Source organism: Penaeus monodon, unplaced genomic scaffold (assembly GCF_015228065.2).
Source record: "Penaeus monodon isolate SGIC_2016 unplaced genomic scaffold, NSTDA_Pmon_1 PmonScaffold_21944, whole genome shotgun sequence".
In the NCBI taxonomy this organism is placed as follows: Eukaryota; Metazoa; Arthropoda; class Malacostraca; order Decapoda; family Penaeidae; genus Penaeus; species Penaeus monodon.
The window spans coordinates 1-5,484 of NW_023651861.1; the positions used below are offsets into that span (position 1 = coordinate 1).

Here is a 5,484-nt window from a genome sequence, read left to right on the forward strand (position 1 = left end):
CCATTCCCCGCCCGGGGACCCCGGGCCTCGTTTTCCATCCCCCCGCCCCCCCCCAGACGGTAGTTGTACTGCTGCTTCCTGAGCTTGATGAATGATCACTACTGCTACTACTACTGTGGATGTCCCGACCACTACTGGACACGTTATTATAAAAACTACTATGACTTGAACGAGGAGGAAACACTTGGGTGTATGGATTTGAATACTGGCTATAAGCCTGTGAGTAAGGCTTTGGGGAAAAATTTTAATGGAGAAAATGTTTGTGGGGGGCAATGGGACAGCATACTGATGATGATGATGATGACTGATGATGCAGGATGGGAAAAAAGACCCATGTATTCACTCCTGGGTACGAGTGGGGGGGGACAGCAGAAGGGGGAACAGATCTCTGGAGGGGGGAGGCTGAGTACCCCCTAGAGGGGGCAGGTGACAGGGGGGGCCCGAACGAGATGGCGAAGCAGATACGGCGCGGGTCAATTGGGAGAGGCTGGAAGCGGTGACCGACTAACCACACCGTTGCCACCATTGGGCTCTGCTGCTGATGCTACTGCAGTTGCTACTGCTGCTGCCATTGCGGGCTGCTGCTGCTTCTACTGCTGCTGTTTGCTGCTGCTGCTGCGCTGCTGCCACCACTTCTCCTGGGGCTATTGATGCTGTCACCATTCTGCTCCCGGTGGTGTTTGTGTGGTGACGGCTGCTTCTGCTTTGGTGACTGCTTTTTTTTGGGGCGAGTGGAGCTGCTGCACAGGGGGCTGCTCGTGCTTTTGATGTTGCTCCTGTTGCTGCTGTTGTGATGCTGTAGCTGTTTTTGGGTTTGCTGATCATGTTGCAATTGTTGTAACTGAGGTTGCAGAGGGATATGGTTACGCGGTCGTGGCTGTGCGCCTCTGGAGTGCGACCCCCTCATTCGGGGCGCAACAGGTGTTGGGGGGTGGGGGTGCAGAGTCATTTTCCCCCACCACCCCCTCCACCCCCACCCCCGCCCCCACTACTACTGGGGGCACTTGGGGGTCGACTGTTTTGGAGCCGGCGAGGGCTCGGGGGAGTAAAGGGAGAGGAAAATATACTTACTCTCTGAGGGAGCTCCGAACCTTGTCTTCCGTCTGGCGGCACACTTCTGCAATGTGGAAGAGATCGTACTTTCTATCTGACATGATTAAAAAAAAGAAAGAAAAAAGAAAGAAAATAGAAAATTAAGATAAGATTTACTTCAACCTTATAAATCAATACCACAACCTCACAACTTAAAACTAACTTGATTTTCCCTGACTGCAACAATGAAAACAAGTATTACACCATTGATAAATCTAAGTTGGAATTGTTATCATCATAACCCTTATTACAACAGCATACTTCCCCTTTAGCAACAGACCTTTAAACCAAGCTGAGACTCCACTTTCATACTTTCATATTTCTTGATAATGGGGTAGTCGAGTAGTTCTTGTACTTTGGCGTTGGCGGTATTCCTTAATAAGGCTGCAAAAAATGGAAGAAAACGGAATGGTTTACTTATAAAGGCTTACACACTTCCAGCTGTGAAATCATCATATCTGTCTACATGAATGAGAGAGAGAGAGAGAGAGAGAAGAGAGAGAAGAGAAAAAAGAGAGAAGAGAGAGAGAAAGAGGAGAGAAAGAGGGGAGAAAGAGGGAGAGAAAGAGGAGAGAAAAGAGGAGAGAAAGAAAAGAAGGAGAGGGAGAGAAAGAGAGAGGAAGGCGAGAGGGGGGGGAGAGAGAGGAGAGAGAGGAGAAGAGAGAGAGAGAGAGAGAATAAATGTTTTAAAACCCAAAAAAACCCAAAACCCCACATGAAACCGAAAAAAAAAACAAGCATGACGGGTCTTTTAATCCATACATCGTCTCCAAACAGTCCTTAATTTGACACCCTGAAATAAAGCATAAACAGGGTGAATAACCATCCCAAGTCTATCTTTTTGTGACTAAAAATTAAATTTTCAAAAGAAAAAAAAATCCAACATCTTGCCTATCTTTTAACAAACTCTTACAAAATTTCTGTGGGAAGATTTTGTTGATAGCCGGTCTTCCCACTCACACAAATCTAAATCAGTTGGGGGGGTTCCCTTTTGGTCTAGTACAAATTGGGGACATGGATTTGCATGTATTCAAAATTTAACCTACGTCACATTAGAACAAAAAAAAAAACAAACCCAATCTAAATCAAGGGCAAAATAATGAGTCAACTGGGGGGACCTTAAAATGCAAACGGGGGACATAGCCTTTGCAAACAAGTGTTCGCCACTGCCCTACCCACTTTCTAAAGGGCACAGAGAAAAAAAAAAAAACTAAAAAACCCCAGATACGCAAAATACAAAAAAATAATGAATCTGAACTCACCAATCTTTAAAAAATTCACAAAATTCAGGACTAAAGTTTCCCTTTTTTGGGAAGAGAGGGTGGATCGTCTTGTAGAACCTTGTCACACCGTGGGGTATATGATTCGTTACAATAATGAAAATACAATTAAAATATTCTTTGTATATTAACAAAAAAGAAAGAAGGATGGAAGACAACAAAAGGGGGGGATTAAGGGGGGTGGGGAAGGGGGAGGGAAAAAGTGAAATAAAAACAGGATAAAAAACAAATAAAACAAGTGAAAGAAAAGGGAGGAAAGGAAAAAAGGGTGTGAAAAGAAAGTGAAAAAGAAAAAGAAAGAGAAAAAGGCACCAAAATAAGAAAATAAGGCTGGAGAATAAAACAAAAGAGAAAAAATAGAAAAGACAATTTTAAAAAGAAAGAAAGAGAAACCAAAACACTGAAAGAAAAAAAAAAAAGAAAAAAAAAAAAAAGGGGGACAGAAAAAAAGAGAAATAAAAGAAAGAGAGAAAGAGAAAAGAAAACCAAAAACCCAAAAACGAGGACCCAACCTCAAGTCATTGCGACAATTTTATATGGAAACTGCCTGTAGAAAGCTCTACTAGGTGTTCCCAAACTCCAAACTCACCAATTATCATAACCCGGCTTGCGGGGTCGGGCGGGTCATCCTTTCGGGCTGCAAAGAAAAAACCGACCATAAAAATAAAATAAAAGGGAAAGGGAGGAATTTTTCCAACTCAAAGGAAATTTCTAACAGTACCGGGGCAATGCCATTTATTAAAGCACGAAAAAAAAATATTCTTAATAATTTAAAATGTAGAGTTTAAATAATGCCTAAAAATTTTTTTAGTAAAACAAATAAACAAAATTTTTAAAAAACTCCCAAAAACATCTAAGACTATAATTCTAACATTAACCCAACATGAAAAGAGCCCCCCCGTGCTTACACCAAACGTGTCGGGTACAAGGGAAAGATAGCAACAAAACAAATAAAATTTCTCTGCTTTCACTCAAGCTGATCACAAAAAAATCTTTTAGATAATAGGCTAAAATGATCTTTTAAACCCCCTTTTGAGAGGGGTTTTTTCAAAAGAATGCAGCTGGACCCACAAGCACACAACTTTTTAGAGACAACTTCGAGCAGGCAAGAAGCCAATTATAAAGACGTCATTATGGCATGAGGATGGTCTCCCGACTGACGGACATCAAAGCTTAAATTTTCCAAAAAATTACTCAACCGTTCAAAACCCTATCAAAACAGGGAAAATTGGAAAAAACCTAACACTCTTTCATAGACACAACCACACAAGAACCCCGCCGTATGCCGCCCCAACCCGCATGACTTTCCTTAAATCGACTAGTCTCCCGAGATCCCGAAGTCCAAAATTTAATGTTACCCCGTTCATCTAGAAGGATGTTTGAAGGGTTGACGTCACGATGGATACACCGGGATCCCCTTTAAAGGGAGTGGAAGCCTTTGGGTCTGGTGGGAAAAAGACATTACGAAAAAAAAAAAAAAAAAAAAAAAAAAAAAAAAAAAAAAAAAATATTTAACGTTGTTAAAGGTGAGAAGCCCCCCCCCAAAATTTTTTATATTATGGACTTTTATACACAGAAAAAATCAAAACTCTCTAATGTCTGACAATATAAATTAACAAACTGTTTGATGAATAAACATTTTTTTATGCATATAATATATTAAAGGTAAAATACCTTCCGTGCGATACTATGGTAGAAAGAGCCAAAAAGCAAAACTAGATTTTGAAAATGAACTACAGTTTCAAAATCTATCTTTCCACCCGAAGATGGAAACTAGGTAATTTCGAAACGTAGTCTATTTTTAATAAATCGTTTTTGCATTTTGGGTTTTTTACCATAACTATATGAATATCTACCTGCATGAATATCCCTTTGTTGGGGGCCGTCCCAATGTTAAAAACCTGGGCTCTGACACTGTGAACCAAATTTTTAAAACTCCCCCCTAAAAAAACCATAACTACCAAACTGCCCAGATCGACCCCAACCCAGGGACACGACCCGCAAGGTATCAAGCACAAAATTTTGCCGGGGTAGGCTCGGTATCGGCCGCTTGTAAAGCTTGGGGAGCTTGTCCAACAGGTGGCCATGAGCTCCATACGACCGACGTCTGAATTGTGACGAAGCATCCAGACACTGTACATGTAGGGGAGTCAGGGGTTTTAAAAACAACCCCAAATCAAAGAAGACTCCTTGGGCTCTTCTAGGGTTTCCCACCGTCGCTTTGCGAGGAGGGAAAAGGGAAAGGGGGAAAAAGACAGGTTTTAACAACTAATTTAAATAAGGATGAATTAAAATTTAAATTTAAAAAAGAATTTTATTTAAAATTAACAATAAAAATTAATTAAGATTTTAAATTTAAAACAAGAATAAATACGTAAGGAAAAGAAAAAGTGAATAAGCTAACGAAAATAATCCAAATAAAATCAATCTTTTAAGAATTTAAAAAAAAATGAAAAAATTTAAACCCCCGCCGCTGGTGGTTTCCCGATCAAAAACCCTCCTCCCGGACTGTATTTGTAGTGGCCTAGGCCCCCCAGCTGGGGGATCATCCCACATCACAACGTGCGCTACACATCGTTAGCGCACTTGTGAGCGGGATGATCCCCAGCTGTGGGGCCCAGGCCACTACAAAAACAGTCCGGGGGGGAGGGCTTTTTGTTCGGGAAAACCCCCACGGCGTTGGGTTTTAATTTTTCTTCATTTTTAATTTTTTGAAAAATTGATGTTTATTGGGGCTTATTTTCTGTTAGCTTATTCATCATTTTTTTTTTTCTCTTACCTGTATTTTTTATTGTTTTTTATAAATTTAAAACTTAATTTAAATTTTTATTTGATTAAATCTTAAAAATTCTTATTTAATTAAAATTTTAAATTATCCTTATTAATAGTTTTAAAAACCTTCATTTTCCTTTTCCCTTTCCCCCCTAGCAAATCGACGGTCCCGGGGAACTAGAAGAGCCAAGGAGTCTTCTTTTACTTTGGAGGGGTATTAAAAAACCATGACTGCCCCCACATATACAGTTCTGGGTGCTTGTCACAGATTCAGACGTCTGGATCTGTATGGGCTCTGGCCCCCGGGCCTGGTTCCGGGGACCGGGCCACCCAAAAGGGT

At 40.9% G+C, this 5,484-nt stretch overlaps 1 pseudogene; it reads right to left on the reverse strand.

Annotated features, from left to right (window-relative positions):
* Positions 1–58: 58 nt before the first annotated feature.
* On the reverse strand, positions 59–4,505 carry LOC119570109 (annotated as a pseudogene).
* Positions 4,506–5,484: the final 979 nt, after the last annotated feature.